The sequence below is a fragment of the Peromyscus leucopus genome, chromosome 16_21 (assembly GCF_004664715.2).
Source record: "Peromyscus leucopus breed LL Stock chromosome 16_21, UCI_PerLeu_2.1, whole genome shotgun sequence".
Classification (NCBI taxonomy): domain Eukaryota; kingdom Metazoa; phylum Chordata; class Mammalia; order Rodentia; family Cricetidae; genus Peromyscus; species Peromyscus leucopus.
In genome coordinates, this window is record NC_051084.1 from 19,102,650 (window position 1) to 19,123,260 (window position 20,611).

The 20,611-nt window shown below is 46.8% G+C and overlaps 1 long non-coding RNA gene across 1 annotated transcript; it reads right to left on the minus strand.

Annotated features, from left to right (window-relative positions):
• Positions 1–652: 652 nt before the first annotated feature.
• Positions 653–4,652, minus strand: LOC119086758. The gene is made up of 3 exons (XR_005090117.1): positions 4,371–4,652; positions 3,329–3,525; positions 653–2,247 (listed from the first exon to the last, which is right to left on the minus strand). It is a non-coding gene; the product is annotated as an uncharacterized LOC119086758 (long non-coding RNA).
• Positions 4,653–20,611: the final 15,959 nt, after the last annotated feature.

Below are 20,611 nucleotides of genomic sequence, written 5' to 3' on the forward strand. Positions count from 1 at the left end.
CCTTTAATCCCATAGATCTCTGTGTGTTCAGGGATACAACCAGCATTGGAGACATATGCCTTTAAGACCTGGGGGGCTGTACATACAGACAGTGACGAGGCAGTCACGTGTTTGGGTTTACAACCAATGAGAAGGCAGAACAAAATACTATAAAAAGACGGACAGACAGGATATAGCTCTCTTTTTGGGAAGCTGGGACACCGCAGGAGGAAGGGTGAGATTTTAGCTCTGAGCTCTGACCTCTCGGCTTTCTCTTTTACATTGGTTCTGTGTTTCTTATTTAATAAGACTGTTGGTTACTTCTACACCCTTGTGAAAGGGTTGGTTGACCCTCCAAGGGGGTTTGTGACCCACAGATTGAGAACCAATGGTACAGAGGCTTACCATTAAGAGATTGTCTTAAGTCTCAGAAGGGTCATGGAGCTTTTTTTTTTATGTTTGTTAGTTAATTTTGTGGATGGGGTAGTGCATGCATGTGAAGGTCAGAGAAAAATCTGCAAGAGTCAGCATTTCAACTTTCAGGAGTGAGTTCTCTCCTTCCACCGTAGGGATTCTGCAGATCAAACTTAGGTTGTCAGGCTTGACAACAAGTGCCTTTATCCACGGAGCCATCTTGCCAGCCCTAGAACATTGTATTTTTAAACAGTGCTGGAATTGTCAAAGACTATGAGGACTTTTTAGCGTGGACTGAACTCATTTGCATGATGAGATGGCCACGGACCCGTGGGAGCAAGGAAAGGAAGATTATGTTTTAGAAGCAGTGTGGTTGGGTTTCAAATCGACAGAGGGTGGAGCTGTGTTGATTTATGTTATCAACTTGACAGGATCTAGACTCACAGAGGTGGCAAGTGTCCAGGCACACTCGTGAAGGATTATCTCGGTCAGGCTCACTGAGGCAGGAGGACACCCCTTAACTGTAGGCAGCATCCTTTCATGGGCTAGGGTCCTGATGTACACAGAGAGGAGAAAAGATGCTGTGTGTCAGCCAGTTCCCTCTGCTCCCTGAGTGTGGGTACCATGTGACCAGCCGCCTCAAACTCTGCCATGCTTTACCTGCCATGATGTATTGTACCCCAAACCCATGAGCCTTCCTTATTTTTATTTTCATCATGTTTTTCCCACAGCAGCAAGACAAATAACTAACATACAAGTGCTGATGAGGACACGGAGCACTGAACGGCCCCACGTGGTCGGTGGAGAATTGTTTCCCTCTAGAAAGAGCCTGTTTGATATCAAGCCGAGCATGTGCCTGCCAGATGACCCGGCCATTTCACTCCTAGGTCTTGGCCCTGGAGGGATGAGAACAAATTCACATACATGAGTGACTGTGCAGCATGACCACCATCGCTCACTGTGGAAGGGACCAGCGTTGACTCTGCATAGCACGTGCTGGAAAACTATAGAACAGGGAAGAAGAGGGAGCTGTGGATGCCATGGCAACCTGACAGAGCACCGAGCCAAGTACAAAAGCCAGAGTGTGATGCTTAGGAGGATGTGGCCATGGGGAAGGGGCCGGGGGTTTGGGTTTCCCGGGGGCTAGGTGGCTGTGCCTGACCATAGTGGCACAGTCTGAGAGACTCTTGGGATTCAGAAAGCCTTTGTGTGCCTGGCTGCTATGGTGGGAATCTCACAGCTTGATGCACTTACTGATTCTGTAGAAGTTTAAAAATAATTTTAAACACAATTTTTAAAAGGAGCCCCACTGGAAAACTGTCCAGATGTTTCTCTGCATGGCACAGAAACAGTGTCCAGCTGCAGGAAAGGAGGGGGTTTGAGTCTGTGCGTGCCAGCTCAGCCCAGACTGAACTCAAACTTACACTCAAGGGCTAGTGACGATGTCCAGCAAACGCTGTTAGGAAAGACCTTGAAGGTCCTGTGGTAAGGTTGACCTGGCAAGGATCTCAGAAGAAGCTCTGTGCACAGATGAGCACAATCTTCAATGAGGTCTAAGGACACGGTGTATTTGGGCGACAACGCAGGGATTTTGGAGAGATATGTCCAGCCTCTAGAGTTAGCACAGCTTGGACTCAATGCTCAACAGCCCCGAGGACAGGTGCTGTGAGCTAGCGTCCAGGTCCACCCCACAGAGCCTTTGATCTTCACAGGAAGCCAGCGTCTCAGCCACAGAAAGCTGGTGTTTGGGCCTGGATGTAGCTCCAGATGACATCTGTCCCTCCTCAGGCCGAAAGGATTGAGGGTGTTTCAGCTCTGTGCCTGGTGATCTTTTGAGAATCTGATGGAGGCAGACTACGGAGACACAAAGAGAATATCACGGACAGAAATATAAGATGAGGGAGGGAACAGAGAGGGTTAAATAGGACCACGACCCAGGAATAAAGCTAAGAAGCGAGGCAGGGACTTCACAGGGCTGAAAAGAGGAAGCATGGCCCTGATGAGCCAAGGCCATAGCCTGCCTTCTGGGAGTGCTGCTCTGGTTTTCCTTGTGTTGCCATGATAAAACCTCTGGCCGAAACAGTGCATGGAGGAGGAGGAGGAGGAGGAGGAGGAGGAGGAGGAGGAGGAGGAGTAGGGTTATTTGGTTTACACTTTCAGGTTGGAAACCCTCATTAAGGAAAATCAGGGCAGAAATTTAATGCAGGAACCAGTGAGCAGCACTGTCCACTGGCTAGTTCGCTGGCTCACACACAGGCTCACACTTAGCTAACTTGTGTGTGTGTGTGTGTGTGTGTGTGTGTGTGTGTGTGTGTGTGTGTGTACAATCCAAGACCATCTGCCTAGGCATAGTACTACCAACAGTGGGCGGGGCCCTCCTATATCAATCAATAATAAAGTCAGTGCCCCCAGTCTGCTCTTGGCAATTCTTCGGTTGAGGCTTTCCTCTCAGAGGACCCGAAGCTACTTCAAGTTGACAATGTAAGTATGAGAAGTGTACAGTCATGGAGAAGCTGACATCAACCAGTTAACCAAGAGGACTGTCAGCGTGAGGGCCCAGGGCTCCTGGAGTCAGCAGACCTGCTGAGGGCTTCCTCCAGCTAGAGCGCCTTGTTCCCCAGGGAGGAGCAAAGAAGGACTCACAACCGCCGCAAAGGCTGCTTAGGCCCAGACCCACCCCTCATCATTTCTCCTTGAAATGGAGTTACATGGGAAAAACCTCGTCCTACGAAATACACTCGATGAGGGTAACAGTGCTATCCTAATGAGTAAGGAGAAACCGGAATAAATCTTCTAGCCCTGCTCACTTATGGACTTAGAGACCACTGACAGTGAGATCACAGACTATGAGATCACAGACCTGCGTGATTCTCATTAGTTCCCGACCGGCCTGGCTACAGATGACGTATCTGCTGCTGTTTGTGATAACAGTTACCTGGGTTACTGTTCAGGGCCACTTTGGCTGGCAACGTTGGCTCTTTACATGGCTACAGGTGTCTGATGCGTGGCGAGAGCAGGTGAGGAGGCTGGCATCCTGCCCAGGCTGCTAGAACAGGTGGGAAGGCTGGTACCCTGTCTTCATGTTATCTGTCCTTGAAGTCAGTCTCTGATGAGTTCCCAGGAGATCTCTGCCTGTTCCCAGAAAGCACAAGACTCCCATCTTCGCCCTCAGCATCTCCCTCTCTCTCATTATCTCTATCCTGAATCTGCAGGCCCTCAGCCCCCTGGGGTAGAGATCCTGGCTTAGGGGCAAAGGGGTTTCCTCATTCTGATCACCAGATGAAGCCTTCCTTCACCTCAGCATTGCTATCTGAGATGTTGCCTTTTTTTTTTTTTTTTTTTTTTTTTTTTTTTTTTTTTTTTTTTTTTTTTTTTTTTAAGGACTGAGCCTCTCCTGAGTCTGGGAACAGTGAGTGCACTGGGATTATGTGACTTTTTTTTTTCCAGAGTCTCACTCCCAAAAGTTGCCTTGAGTGTCAGAAGAGACTTTGCAAGACTTGAGCTTCTGCATAATGCTTGAGCTGTTGAGACTATGGGGTCCTTGGTGATAGTCTGAGATCATCTTGCTTGATGGGATGGACCTAAACTTGAATCTGAACCACACCCCCTGCCCCACAAAAGCTCATGTGTTAAAGGTTTGGTCCCTAAGGCAGCAATATTCAGAGATGGGGCTTTGGGGAGTGGATAGCAAGGTTCTGACCTTACCCATGGCTTGGTCCATTCATGTGCCCAGAATCTAAGGGAATATTGGGAGGTCATAGAGACTGAAGAGGCTGAGCCTACTTCCAGAGAGGGGCCTTTGAGAACCAGCCCTTGGGAGCCATATCTTGCCTATTGTCCTTTCCTCCTCCAGATCCCAGCTGGAAAACTCCCTGGCTCTGCCTCCCAGGCCTTGCTAACCTCCCAGGAGACCACAGGGAGCTGTTCCCAAACAAGCATGCCACAGAATCCTCCTCAGAGACGGCTCCCATACAGACCTGTGGTTTGTGGCATTGTTGATAGAAAGGATGCTCTGGGGATTGGGGCAAGCAGCCCTCAATTGCATCTCTTGGATGTCAAACCATCTGGTAGGGCGGCTGCCAACCTGTGAGTCAGGACGGAGACGGGGGAACCCGTGACTCAGACAGAGCAGATGTAGGCCCAGCCCACCCAATGCACCCAGCACCCCAAGCTTGCACAAAGATCTTCCCTTTTCAAACCGTTTGAGAGTCGGTCGCTAAGTACAGTCATCGTTTACAAAGAATGTAAACCTGCTTGCTAGTCAAGGGAATTAATATAACAAATATCACCGACACCAAGAGCTCCCCACACCCCGCCCTGTCTCTACCGTTTGCCGAGAGCTGTGCTCCCAGGGGGTCGCCTACTCACTACTATGCCTAGAGCACACAGGGGCTGGCTCCTCCTCACAGTCAGTCATGGACATCTCCAGCATGGCTTTCCAAGTCCCTGTAGCACTGCCCTGACAGGATCCCCCAGTCAGAAGCCACTGCGTGGTGCTACTCCATACACTCCTCCATGGGGGCCCAATAATAGCCCTCATCCTGACCCCTAACATGCCTGCAGCCCCGATGCAGGAAAACCACAGGATGATTCACTCTAGCCCCTGATATCCCCACATGACCTCATCCTCTAGGGCCCACATAGGTGGCTATCCTGCTGCCCCTGGTGTTCCTATACATCCTTGGCCTTCCTTAGACACTTGCTCATGAAGTCTCCATCTCACATCCGCTGTCTCCTAGAGTGGTTCTCCCTTAAGCCTTTACTTGGGTGTGTCCTCTCTGAATGCACCACCACCACCACCACCACCACCACCACCACCACCACTACCATCCGAAAACAGGGATGCTTAGTGACCATTCTTTCATTGCTGGGACAGCTCCCTCTGGAAACATGGCCCCCTCAAGCCCAGCAGAGTCAGGATCTGAGCCTCAATCCTCACAGGAGGAAGATCAGGCTTAGCTGGGTGTAGGGAACCTGCCCTCACCTTTCCCAGGGTACTCTTGAGGCAACAGGGATAAGAAAAATATCAGATAGAAAAAAATGGACCTAGAGGGCAAGAAAGATAGAAACACAGGATATCTTCGGGAGGACCTGGGTCAATACCCAACAACCCAGAACTTTATTCAAAAGGGTTTTATATAACAATGCCCAGGGGTGAGGCCAAAGACCTCCCCCTTGCTAGATACAGCCAAGTGTAGCCCCTTCCAAACACCTGGTAACCATACCCATGGTCAAATCATCCCCTTATGCAGCCCTGCTGGGTAAAGCAAGCTCAGAGTCTCTGATCCTGAGTAATTTGGGCCTCCACAGCTGGGATGTAGGGGACATTGGTTCCATGCCCAGGGAGCAAAGCTTGGGCAGACTCACTTTCACTCAAAAATAAAAGACAGAGACAGGGGAAATTATAAAGATGTGAGAAGAAAAGTAGCCTTTCACCCACAAATCTAGCTGAAGCCTCTTCCCAGCTGGGAATCAAGAAGTCTTCCACAATTAACAATTGTTTAAGGTCTTTCCCCATTTCCAGTTATAAACCTGCAATTTTCTATGAATCTCACCAGGGAAAGAACATACGTTAAACCTCTGTACAAACCCATGAGTTCCTAGATTTACCTTATCAGACTAAATGCATTCAAGGCACTCCAGAGTCACTCTATAATCTCACTTATCAAGAGAGAGAGAGAAAGGGTTTCTTAGAAGTCTTTTGAGATGTGTCTTGAGGGTGAGGGCAATCAAAACAGGCTGTGTGCCTACTGCCAAGACAATTTATTGTTACGATTCCTGGAGGAACTTGAACCCACACTTGGGAGTATCTTACTTTTTCTTTTACTGAAGCCCAGATCTGTGTCCTGTACATGCTTTATTCTCTTTTGGGTCACCTTTATCAATGCCTTTAATGGAATCTCTGTGCTGGTTAGCACTGATGGTCAACTTGACAGAATCTAGAACTACGTGAGGAAAGGGGACCTGGGCATGCTTGTGAGAGATTATCTTGATTGTGTTCCTTGAGCAGGAAGACCCACCCACCATTCCTCAGCTGGGATCCTGGACTGAACACGTGAAGAAGGGGAACCCAGGAGCAGCATGCATTGCTCACCACTCCAGATTGCAGATATGGTGTGACCGGCTGCTTCAAGAGCCTGCTGCCTTGATGAGCCTGCCATGGTGGGCTGTGCCTTGAACTGTGAGCTGAAATAAACCCTCTTTCCCTTAAGTTGCTTTCATCAGGGTATTTGTCACAGCAGTGAGAAACCAAACTAAGACCACCTCCCACTCTGCTTTATATTTGCCTGGTCCTGAAATTCTTTTCTGCCTCACAGCCATGAATCCTGATCTGGCCTGAGTCAAGATCCTTAGGAAAATTAATGGGGCCCAGCGGTGGCGGCGCACGCCTTTAATCCCAGCACTTGGGAGGCAGAAGCAGGCGGATCTCTGTGAGTTCGAGGCTAGCCTCGTCTACAAAGCGAGTTCCAGGACAACCAGGACTATTACACAGAGAAACTCTGTCTGGGGTAGGGGGGGACTCCTCTGACTGCTGAGTGAGACAGTATGTAGCTGTGTGTGTGTCTTCTCACCACAGGCCACTCTTGTGTCTCTTCCCGGGGTTCGCAGGAGGTTAGTTTCCAGCAAGCAAGACGGCCCCAAGCTGTCCCTTCCATCACCAGTGAGCCATCCCAGCTGCTCCTGGAGCATGAAGCCTCTATGTCCTCTTTCTCAATTTCTGAAGTCCCCCAGCTCCAACTCACTCTTCCAACCTATCTCATCTACAAACCGTCAAATGATATGAACCTCTCTCATAAGCTTGCAGGAGTACAGGGGAAGTCAGCCACATGATCCACCAGCTTCCGCTGTTAAAAGTTGGTCCTCCTCGACCCCGTGTGTGGTTGATTTCACTGGCCAGAAAACAGAGAGACCAAGAGCTAGTCCCAACCTGAGCTACAGCAGCACCAGGCCCTGGGGGTTCTTCTGCCCCCATTTACACAGCTAAGAGACACATTGAAAATGCACAAATAAAAACTAGCTCAGTGGACTCTTGTGTCTATTTACTACAAACCCAATGATGTCTCCCATGAGACACCATCCGTAGGTCTGGGCTGGTGTCCTGCCAATGTCATAGGCAGGCATTGACTTCTTGTCCTAAAGTTCACAAAACTGAGGGGGTCCTCCCTTAATAGGAAAGACCCACCTATATCCACACACAGGCACATCACAACCAAATCTATGAAAAGTAAAGACAAACACCTTCAACGAGGGCAATGGAGGAACTAGGCATGATGGCACACACCTGTCATCCAAGACTTGGGAGATGGAGGTAGGATCAGGAGTTCAGTGACATTCTTGACTACACAGGGGGATCGAGCAACCAGTTAGAGTGATGTATAGGACATGAGCAACACACAGCATGGCTGCAGGCAGCTCCAGCATGGTGGGATGCGTTCAAACACCTGACAGGTTAAACAATCCTAGGCAGACAGTGAGAAGTAAATGTGTATACTAGACACCCAGTAAAGCCACTGGGTGTTTAAAAGGGCTGTATAATCAACAACAAAACAGATACAGCAACAGAATACTTAAACATGTTCAGTTAATAATAATAAAGACAGAAATGAGAAAACAACAGAAAACTGAAAAATAGGGAACATAAAGAAAGATAGCAAAACAGTGAGCTTGGATTCAAGTATATCAATAACCACATTAAATATAATTAGTCTAAATTATTTAAAAATGTGTCACAATTTTTAAATGACCCACCTATATGCTGCCTTCAAGAAACTAACTTCAAAGTCATCAGTAGAAATGTATAAAAAGGATGGAAATAAATATGCTATGGAAATATGAACAAAATAGTTAAGTGTAACCATATTAATATAGAAACAGAATTCATAGAAAATTGTCAGAAGTAAAAGGGGAAACTACATTTCATTAAAAGAATCGATTAACCAAAAAGGCTGACCAACCCAATGAACACATTCAGCTGAAAGACAGTTCCCAACGTGACACAAATCCATGATGTCAGAGCTGGGGGGAGAAACGTGCATCAGAATTCTGACTGGAAACTTCATTTGTCTGGCTGGAACAAATAGAAGCCTACAAGGACACAAAACAGCCGAGTTTCACCTTCAGCCAGCTGGATCTGACCAGTTTTTATAGATCACACCACCTACCCTCAACACTTCCTAAGTGCACACAGAAACAAGCAATACCCAAGGCCACTACAAAGTCACAAACACGTTAAATGAATTAAATCATACAGAGTGTGCGACACCAACAGAGATGACATGATCATCTCTAAATGCATACATTTGATGTCACATACTTCAATATAACCCACAACAACAAAACCTCAAGGGGCCTTGTAAATATTATTCAATTGAACTAAAATGAAAAAAAAAATCAAATCTGTGGTATGCAGTGAAAGAGAAGAGAACTTATAATGCTATTTATGTTTAAGAGACAGAGAAAGAGAGAGAGAGAGAGATCTCAAAAGAATTATGTAAACTTCCATCTCAAAAACCTAGCCTAAAAGAAAGGAAGAAATCTAGAGCAAGTAGAAAGGGAAGAAAAAGAGCAGCAATCCATGAACTTAAATGTGACAGACAAGAGCAATGGAAGGCAAAGCTAGCAATCAATAAATATTAGCAAAGCTAACCACAAAGTAGAAGGGGGGAAAGCTACCAATGTCCAGAACAAAAGAAAGAAAAATTATAGGCCTCGTTTACATCAAGAGAAGAACAGAGGTCTATGAACAGACCTTCCACAGACTCAACAACTAAAGTGGGGTGAGCCATTCCTCAGAAACTGTAAACACTGAACCACAGCAGGGGCAAACAGTCTGAACAAGGCCAGGCCTCTTAAAGAAAGGGAAGGGAAATCTCGCCCCCCAAAAAAGAAATATCCAGAAATACAGCTGGTCTTACTGGTAAATTCCACCAAATGCTAAAGAGGAGAGAATACCTGCTGTGGCTGCCATCTTCCTGAAAATAGAAAGGTCACTCCTAAGTGATCCTGGGAGACCAAGGCCAGTTGACAATTAAACCTGCAAGAAGAGCACAAAAGAAGACTTCACGCCAGTGTTCCCCATGAACAAATACAAAACCGGTCAATAGAATGTGGGCAAATCAAACACACCAGACCAGAAAACACAATGAGCGAAGTCCTGGTTGGAATTCCAATACTCCTCAATGGATGAGAGGTAAATAAGCCACAACATGTCCACACACCAGGAGAGTGCTCTGACCCAGCAAGGAGCTCACTGTTAATATCCAAGGGTCAGGGGAGGAATCTCCTGACAAGCAAGGGCTGAGTGAAAAAGGCCAAGTCAAAGTTGTGTTTAGATTTTCTTGAAATTACAGAGATGGAGAGATTTGTGGTTGCAAGGTTTGAGAGGGCAAAATAAGGAGTTTCTGGGTGGCCATGAGGATAGCATTCCTGACTGAGATCTCAGCTGCAAAGCTGTAAACTTGTGACCTATACAAAGTCAAACAGCCTGTAAGCTGATGTGACCTGAGCAAAATGTGAGGGTCACCTTGTTACCAAGGTCAGTCTCTGTGTTCAGACATGTTTTTGTTTTGTTTTACTTTTTTATTTGTAAGATAATCTCATTGGGGGCTCTTAGGGCAGAGTCCGTGGGAATGCTATGCCTTCCATTGAAAGTTCTTTGTAAAGTTTTAAAAGTTAAAAAAAAAAAAAAAAAAAAAGGAAGCAGGGCTCAGTGGTTAAGAGCACTGACTGATCTTCCAGAGGACATGGGTTCAATTCCCAGAACCCACATGGCAGCTCACAACTGTCTGTAACTCCAGTTCCAGAGGATCTGACACTACCACATAGGCATACATGCAGGCAAAACACCAATGCACACTAAATAAATAAATAAATAAATAAATAAATAAATAAATAAATATGTTAAAAAAAAAATAAAAGGCAAATGGTTAGAGCAAATGTTCCACAAAAGGTCTGCAAATTCAGGAAGGTTCAGAAAACAGCACTGGACTCCATTAGTGATTAGAGAAAGTGACATTAAAATGACTGGATGTCACTGCACACCCACAGGGACAGCTAAAAGGAACCGACAATCACAGGTGTCTGCAGAGAGTGAGGAGGAACTGAAACAAACAACTGGGAGAACAGGAAATGGTACGAACACCTTTAGAAAATGAGGACTGTTAGGGAGTTAAACATGAGCTTGCTTACAATGCACCATTCCACCGTATGTAGTTACTCAAAAGAAAGGGAAAAAACATCCTCCCAAAGTCTTGAATGGACGCACAGTAGCTTTCATTACAAGACGCTCCAAAATGGAAACAGCCAACTCCTGGGCCAGAAAGGCCATTAACAAATGGATGAACCCACAGACTGCGATGCAATTAGATTTGGATGTAGGCAAAGGCATTACCCAGAACCCAGTGGGGCATGCATTGTCTACCTGAAATGAGCAGATAGCAAAGTGAATCTACAGTTTCAAACTACAAGTCAGTGAGTTGGGGCTGGGAGTATGAGGATTCTAGGGCAGTGGATATGTTCTCTATTGCCTGCAAACAAAAACTTACAAAACCACCCCAGACAATATCCCTAACATGTGTCTCTTCTAGTGGGTGAATGGGATCTTGTGAAGTGGCTTGTTGGTTTTGGGTTGGTTTTGTTTGTTTTGTTTTGTTTCAGAACAGAGTCTCACTAACTATATAGTTGGCTGTCCGGGAACTCACTGTGTACACCAGGCTGGCCTTGAACTCACAGAGATCCACCTTCCAAGTGCTTAGATTAAAGGTATGCACCACCAGGCCCGGCTGATGAAATGGGTTTTTATGGAATCTCCAGTCCTAACACTCCCGATCCATGCTAAGAGGCCTGTGGCTGTCACCGACCCCACACCCCAACTACTGTGTGAGCAACTTAAATGAACTCCCTATCTGCTTTCTCCCTCTTGCTCACCTTAAGAGACAGATGGAAGACAGCCCAGAATCGGTGATGAAAGTGATCTCTGGGGACGCTAAAGGCTTCCAAACTTTCAGGGAAATTCCCAGGAAACGTGTCTCTGACCTGGGCCCAGGAGCCAGGATACACCAGCCACATCATACACAGCTCCTTCCCAGGCCTGCTCCCACCCCCTCTTGGCGAAGGCTGGAAAGAATCTTGCATAACCAGAGGACAATGGAGTCCAAATCCAGAGATGTCTCCGCCAACGCTTCGGCAGTAGGGAGCGGCTCCGAAGAAAGCCAAGCCAGGCTCAGTGGCCTCTTTCCCTCTGACCTGACAGAGTGTAGCCCTTCCTCTGGGACTTCCAGAGAAAGCTGTCAGGGAGCCAGAAGACTAGGTTCACAGTTTATTACAGACTTTAACTGTCTTTCCCAAGAACATTTTGTCAGATCCATGCTTTGCACAATCATCCATCACATCCTCCCAGCGGAGAGGGGGGATATTAATGTTATCTTCCTTCTCAAAATTGCTCTGGTCTTCAAAGGTATTCTATACTTGTTCTCAGAGATTTAAGAGTGTGTGTGTGTGTGTGTGTGTGTGTGTGTGTGTGCATCTGTGTCGGTACATGCGTGTGCGTGTGTGTCTGTGTGTGTTCTCAGGCTAAAAAATATCTAACTCAAGTTGCATCCTTGGAGATGAGCTGTCCCAGTAGCTGAAATGCTTGTTGGGAACACAGAGGTTTTTATTGGGTTAAATGAGCAATGACTTGATAGGGCAGCTGGAAGTGGAGCCCCTCCCCCACCCCTCCTTAGAGTCTCAGCAAGCAGAGAAGAGCTTGCCCTTCTATCAACAGCACAGCCAATTGCCCATGGAGTCAGCAGCCAAAACCTTTCCCCACTGGTGACATCACACCTGGAGGGACCTGAGCAGATCCAGGGAGAAGACTGGCCCGGGATCCCGTCATCTTTAACTGGCATAGGCCATAATAATTGGGGCAGCTTGTGAAGAATCATAGCTGAGGGTTAAGTCTACTACACCTAAATCAGGCCCCTGTGACTTGAACATAAAATGGAGCAGGCTAGGAACACTCAGCTGAAAGAATAAGGTAAAAGCACCGTCCTATTTCCCCATCAAAAACAAAACAAAACAAAAAACAAACAAACAACAACAAAAAAAAATGGGTATTTGTGAAGTTGGGGAGCCCAGTGAAGGGTGTGGAGGGAGAGCAAAGACAAGGACCAGGGACAGGTAGGGTTACAGGCAGGCCGGCTGAAAGTAGGGAGCAAGGTACAGGGTCTGCAATGCTCCCCTGGTTCTGCTTGACCCCAGCAGCAACAGGAAGCCACTAAAGACTCAACATGGAGACAGAGTGCAGGATGTAGAGTATGCTGAGGCTGGCGAGTAAGTAGAAAGAATATGGTGCCCTTCTTACAGAGTCCTCTTCTCAGAAGACATACCTGGGGATCAACAGTGGTCCTTCACATGGAACAGAGCCCTCAGGCTGAAGTGGGGTGGGGTTCCTGCCCCCCCACCATGTCCAGCTGCAGTGTATTAGGGAGCCAGAGTGTTATCCCAGGCCAACAATGCTATAGGGGGAGCAGAAGCCGAAGAGACCCCCATGCAGGTGGAAGCCCAAAGCAACCCTTGGCTTTGCTCGGGGTCTGGGCCAGGGAGCAGCACTTGAGGCCCTGGGCAAAGCTCTGAGCTACAGGGGGTCCTCCCCCCCCCCAGGCTCCCAAGTCTTTTTATTTTCTTTTTTCCCACTATTTACTAAACACAACACGATTACTTCCTTTTGCACAGCAAAGCTGTTACTTTCAACACAAGTTGAAACAACAAGGACTGTCAGTTACCATGAAATTAAAAATGATTCTGCATGTTGTGGTGGTTGGAATAGGGATGGCCCCATTGACTCGTGTGTTTGGATGCTTGGTCCACAGGGAGTGGCACTATTAGGAGGTGTGGCTTCGTTAGAGGAAGTGTGCCACTGTGGGGGTGGGCTTTGAGGTCTCCTATGCTCAAGCTGTGCCCAGTGTGGGACAGAGTCTCTTTCTACTGTTTGCAGATCAAGATGCAGAACCCTCCGCTCCTTCTCCAGCACCACGTCTGCCTGCAGGCCGCCATGCTTCTCACCAAGATGATGATGGACTGAGTAAGCCAGGCCCCATTAAATGTTTTACAAGAGTTGCCGTGGTCACGGTGTCTCTTCACAGCAATAGAAACAAACCCTAAGACACATGTCCAATTCAATTAGGAGACATCTGCAATATATAAATCACTCCAGTAAAGTCAGCAAGATTACCACGCTGATTTTTTTTATTATCCCTTTTATTTTTTGAGATTATAATATAATTACATCATTTCTTTCTTCCATTTCCTCCCTCTAAACCCTCCAATATACGCCTCCTTACTCTTTTTCAAATTCATGGCCTCCTTTTTCATTAATTGTTACATATATATTTTCCTCTACACACACACACACACACACACACACACACACACGCACACGCACACGCACACGCACACGCACACACACACACACACACACACACACACACACACACGCACGTTCTGCTCAGTCTGTATAGTGTTTCTTGCATATGTTTTCAGGGATGACCATTTGGTATTGGGTAAGCAGTTGGTGTGTTTTTCCCTGGAGAAGACTTCTTCAGCTCTCAACATTCCTTAGTTGCCTGTAGTTCTTTGTGTAGGGTTGAGGCCTGCTGGGCTTTCTCCTATCCATGTTAGCATCTTATTGTTCATGTTCAGCTTGTGTTTAGGCAGTCATGTTGGTGGGGTTTATGGGTGCAGCTAATGAGGCTTTAAGAGTGCCTGTCGACCATGAATTAAAGTTGGATATCAGAAACAACAGAAAGCTTACAAACTCATGGAAACTGAACAACTCATTACTGAATGAAAAGTGAGTAAAGACAGAAATTAAGAAGGAAATTTAAACTTTTTAGAATTGAAGGAAAATGAAAACAGAGCATACCCAAACCTACCGTGGTACAATAAAGGGACTTCTCAGAGAGAAGTTCACAAGAAGAGCCTACATTTAAAGAAACTGGAGTGATCCCATATTAACAACTTAATGTCATCACCTGAAAGATCTAGAGTGAAAAGAAGTAACACCCCCAAAGGAGTAACTGACAGGAAATAATCAAACTCAGGGATGAAGTCAATAACACAGAAACAAACAAAAAATAATACAAAGGATCAACTTAATCAAGAATTGGTTCTTTGAGAAAATCAGTAAGATTGACAGACCCTTATCTAAATTAACTAAAAGACAGAGAGTAAATATCAAAATTAATAAAAGTAGAGACAAAAAGGGAGATACTACAAGGGACAAAGAGGGACAGGCACCGAGGAAATCCAGAGAATCATAAGGACATGCTTTAAAAATCTGTACTCCACCAACCTGGAAACCTAATAGAAATGAGTAAATTTCTTGAAATACACAACCTACCAAAGTTATATTAAGATCAGATAAGCAACTTAAACATCACATAACCCCTAGTAAAACAAAAGCTGTAGCACGAATCCTAATTGCTCTTGATAATAAAAACCTGGAGCCAGAATTAATGCTGAAAGATCAGTAAAGGAGCCAGGCACTAGAGAGACTTCTTACCTCTACTTAATCCCCCCCACACCCACTTGAAAAGGGCTGAGCTCCTGTGTCCACCCCGCCTTATCTCTTCCTCTCTCTGCCCAGCCATATCACTTCCTGTTTCCTCCTCCCAAGTGCTGGAATTAAAGGTGTGTGCCACCACTGCCTGGCCTCTAGCGGCTAGCTCCACACTCTGATCTCTAGGCAAGCTTTATTTGTGAGAGCACAAACAAAATATCACCACAAGAAGCTTTAGTGAAAAGTCTCACAACAACAACAAAAACCCAGGGCCAGATTCAGAGCAGAATTCTATCAGACTTTCAAGGAATAATTAATGCCAATATTCCTCAAATTATGCCACAAAATTGAAAGAGAAGAAATATTGCCTAATTCTTTTGACAAGACCCTATTACCCTGATACCTAAACCACATAAAGACACAACAAACAGACCAGTTTCCCTTTAAGGTGATTTGAGTGACAATGACCCCATTGGCTTATATATTCAAATGTTTAGTCCCCAATGGGTGAACTGTTTGTAAAGGATTAGGAGGTGTGGCCTTCTTGGTGTAGGTGTGTCCTTGTTGCAGGAGGTGTATCACAGGAGTGGGTTTTGAGGTTTCAAAAGCCCATTCCAGCGCTCTCTCTCTCTCTCTCTCTCTCTCTCTCTCTCTCTCTCTCTCTCTCTCTCTCTCCTGACTGTAGATCAGGATATAAAGCTCTCGGCCACTACTCCAGCGCCATGCCTGTCTTTTTCACACATGGTGAATGATGATAATGGACTAATCCTCTGAAACTACAAGCCAACCCCCAATTAAATGCTTTCTTTTGAGATGCAAGGTTGGTTCAACATATGTAAATCAGTAAACATAATCTGCTACATGGACTGAAAGACAAAACCACAAGGTCATCTCATTAGATACAGGAAAGACCTTTGACAAAGTCCAACACCCCTTCATGATAAAAATTCTGGAAAGACTGAGGATTCAAGGGACATATCAAAACATAATAAAGGCAATTTACAGCAAGCCCACAGCCAACATCAGAGCAGGCAGAAACTCAAGGCATTTCCATTAAAATCAGGAAAAAGACAAGGATGCCCACTCTCTCCATACTATTCAATATAGCTCTTAAAATCTTAGTTAGAGCAATAAGACAACTGATATCAAGGGGATACAAATAGGAAAGAGGTCAAAGGACCTTATCTGAAGATATGATTTTATATATAACTGACCCTAAAAACTCCCCCAGCAAACTTCTACAGCTGATAAACGCTTTCAGCAAAGTAGCAGGATACAAACTTAACACAAACCTTGAAGCCTTCCTCCATACATATGACAGACTGAGAAAGACATCAAGGAAACAACTAAATACACACACACACACACACACACACACACACACACACACACACACACACACACACACAAACAGGGTAGCTAAAACAATCCTGAATAATAAAAGAACTGCTGGAGGTATCACCATCCCCAATCTCAAGTTGTACAGAACTATAGTAATAAAAATATCATGGTATTGGCATTAAAAACAGACACATTGATCGGTGGAATAAAATTAAAGATTCAGACAAAAGTCCACACATATATGGGCACCTGACTATTTTCAAAGAAGCAAGAAATACACACTGGAAAAATACAGTCTATTTGACAAATGATACTGGTCATACTGTACATTAAACAATACAAATTCATCCATATTTATCACCCTATAAAAACTCAACTCTAAATGGATCAAGGACCTCAACATGAGATCAGATACCCTGATCTGAGAAAAAAGAAAGTGGGGAATAGCCTTGAACCCATTGGCACAGGAAAAGACTTTCTGAACAGAATACCAATAGCATGGTCTAGTTTCACAGGAATCACACTGAAATCAATTACAGGCCCAGAAGATGAATATGTAGGAATATGAGGTGTGACAGTTCCGGGGTCTCTTCTGGTGTCAGACGTCTCTTCCCGTTTACTCTGCCCTGCTGATGCCCCTCAACTCTCTGTCCCCTCCTTCTGAGTCCTAGGTCTCTAAACCACAGGACAATGACTCTGTGAGGCTCTTCCCACCAGCCTTCACAGACTCCCCGCCCTCTGGGGAGTTAGTGCCCCAGTTCTTGTGGGTTTGTCTCGAGGCCTTGGGAGGTTCCTGAGATGTTTCAGAGTCTGGGAGGCCAAAATGGTTTAGCCGTCTTTATTCTTCTCTCAGTAATGCACCAAATACAAAAGCTCCCTGCTCAGCTTCAGGTGGCCTTTCCCAGGGATTCAGGGTCCCACTGAAGAACATCCATGGACTCTAAGGCCGTCCTGGGTCCCCTTCCCTCCTCTGACTCAAGATCCCTCCCCCACAGCCTTTTACCACAGCTGGAATAGAGCAGATCTGACAGCACAGCTGTCTCCCATTAAGCCAGCGGTGAAATTTATAAGAATGTACGTACAGCAGGGCTGCTCTTCTTGAGTCTTTGCAGTTTTGGAAAAATATCATGTTTTTCATTAAAACAAATTCTTTTAATATGTAATGGGTTGGTTTGGGTAATTTTGAATCTAGAACTATATTATTTGTAGTCCTCTTTTAATTTCTGATTCAATGAACACTGATTGATAAACGGTTGCGTGCACAAAGCCCTTCCAAATTTCCACCATCTGGAACGGTGGAAAGAAGCTGAGAGCCACAAGGGAGACAGCTGCCTACCTGGTGGAGGCGGGGTCCCTGGGTCCCCTGGCAGCCCCTCAGCTTGAGGCTCCTGTGTCTAGAGTTGGTGCCAGTGAGGGACAGGGTTGAGTCCTGGGCAGATGCATCTGGGGTTTTCTCAGCATTTTTTCCTCTGGGAGCTGGGAGAGGACCCGAGCTTCCCTCCCAAACAGTGGGACCACCCAGCCATGTTCTTGGCCTGCTTCCCCCACATCCCTCAGGGCTTGCCACCCCTCCCACTGCTGACTTCTCCCCCCTGGCAGTTTCACAGCCCCCTATGGAAAAAAGGAGCAAGGCCCTGGTGACTCACCTCACCCTGCCCAGTGCCAACGGACTGTGTTCCCCACGGTCACTGTGGCAACCCTGGCCTCAAGCTGACTGTGTTTGGAAAGGGTGGATTTAGTGGGTTAGGTGGGTACAGTGGGGTTTCAGAGGTGGGCCTGATCCCAGAGGACTGAGCCCTAAGAAAAGAGGGAGAGAACCTAGAGTGTGCTCCCCTTATCTCTGTCTCTGTGAGGATAAGCAAGACATGCCCCTTGGATGACTAGAGTGCAGCTCAGTGGCACAGGGCTTGACTAGAATGTGCAGGACCCTGTTCGAGCCTCCTTGGCACCACAAAGGGGGGAAATGAGGAGGAGGAAGAAGAGGTGGGGTGTGGGGGATGAGAAGGAAGAGGAGGAGGAAAAGGAAGAAGAGGAGAAGGTAGGGTGTGGAGGGTGAGAAGGAAGAGGAGGAGGAAGAGGAGGAGGAAGAAGAGAAGGCAGAGGAGGAGAAGGTGGGGGTGTGGAGGATGAGAAGGAAGAGGAGGAGGAAAAGAGGAGGAGGAAGAGAAAGGAGAACCAACTATGAGCCAGGGAAGGGTGCCTCACCAGAAACCAGCCCCACCACATCTTGATCTGGAGTTTTTGACACTACAACTTTGAGGAGACAGCCAGACATGAGAGCATACACCTGTGAGGCCCGACACTTAAGAGTCTGAGGCAGGCGGATCATGAATTCTAGGGCAGCCTGGCCTTCGTTGCCGTGAAGGACACAGAGCTCCCCATCTGAGGCATTTCATTTCTGGCTAACACAGGGCCTTTCAGGGTCCGCATGGCTGGTGCCTTTTATAAACTTTTATAATCAGTTTTCTTGAGGCGGGTATATATGTACACGGCACACACATACGACGTAAACAGAAATGGGGGATGGGGGCCAGGAGATGGTAATACGAAATAGCCAAGCACCTGATGTACTTGAACGAAATGTCATCATGAAACCCATTGTTTCAACACCGCACCTACTCTAATAAAAGGGAAAAGTGTGCATTTTGATTGTGCACTTTAACGACTTTGCACAAATGCACACCAGTGTGAGCACAGCACCCTCAAGCTGTCTCTTGGGCGACATTCTGCACCAGAGGGTCACCCCATTCACGCCTAGCAACACTCACCAGCTCCCAGCCTGTGAGACTGCTCTTGCCTACTCCAGATGCTACCAGAACTGGACCCCTGCACATCTATTCCATCTGGCTTCCCTCCGTATTGCTGCATGAGGAAAGCCTGTGTCCACTGAGCAGGTTCCTGTCGCTCACACACAGGACGTATGGTCATATCCACTGCTTGAAGGTAATGAATGAGGCTGCAAATGTCCTTACATCGACTGCCAGTGACCATTCCCATTGTCTTAAGGAAACACTCGGAAGTAGAGGGGATGGGTTAGCAGGTAGGAGGAAACATAACTATACAGTGGCCACTTCTCCAAGCTCCTGTATCATTTGAACTCCTACTGCCGAAGTATATGTTTCTGCCGCTCCATGACCCCCATTGGTACATTATGGGTCTTTGATTTTGGATACTCTTGAGTGTGGGATGGCTTCTCACTGCGGTTCACACAACCGGGAGAGAGTCACAGCTGGGGCTGGGACTCCGCACATGATTCCAGATGTTGGAATCTCCTGTTTGTGGGTGTGGGGGTACGGATGGCTCCATGTTGATTCTCAGAAAGGCCTGATGCCTGAGGGTCCTCAGGGATGGAGGTCAAGGGGATGTGACAGCCCACTGTCAGGAAAGACAGGCTGGGACCGCTGGTGTGCCTGATGGCCATGCCTAACCACCCACTCCACATGTATCTAACTACAGATGTCAGAAACCTGTAATCCCACCAGGAGTCAGGTACGTCCTTCCCATAAAATCCTAGTGTTCCTTCTATGTCTGGTGATTTTTTTTTTCCCTTGGGACTCTTCTTGTTGGCTGACAACTTTTATGACAACTCAGAAACTGCTCAGAGCCGCCGTGGCACAGAGAAGAAAGCAAACCATCTTAAACTCACAACGGAGCTCACTGGCAATAGATTTAAAACCTTTCTAAAAACTCTAAATACTTATCTCTCGGGCCTGGTTTTTATTAAGCTGACCGAGTCTGTGGGTGCTGGTGGGTCTGCGGTATGCGCTGCATGTCCAGCATGTCGTGTCTGCGTCGGCCTGGGAACGGCTTCCTGCCAGCATTCGTCAGTCCCAGGACTGAAAAGAAAATCCTTTTCCGTTAACATTTAACGGACTTTGAGGAGGCTAAAATGGAGACTTCCTTTAAGCGGTTGAGAATCTTTACAGCCCACCTTGGCTAGAGAGCACGGGCTGAGAAGCCAGCGGGGAGTCACTGGCTGGGGCTGGGACCGTGGTTTCCTAATCTGCTCCCCTGCCTCTTCTGACAGCCCAGAGAGTGCCTGCTGGCTGAGCTCCTACCCTCTGTTTATCATTTGGTGCTGCCTATGGCCCCTTCTGAACGTTGCCATTTATGGTTAGAATTCATCCCCGGGTTGGCCGCACAGATGGGAACACTTAACCGATCAGAGCGTTCCGGGTTCTCTCAAAGGCAGCCAAAGTCAGAGGGGGCTGAGGGAAGTGGGTGAGGGGGGGCTGTGCTGCAGCTGACCGTAATAGATGTATCCCCCGCGGGTACTCAGGTGGGGTCCATGCTCAGCTTCTGCTGCACCCTTGCCAGGATCATAGAAACTATTTTGGG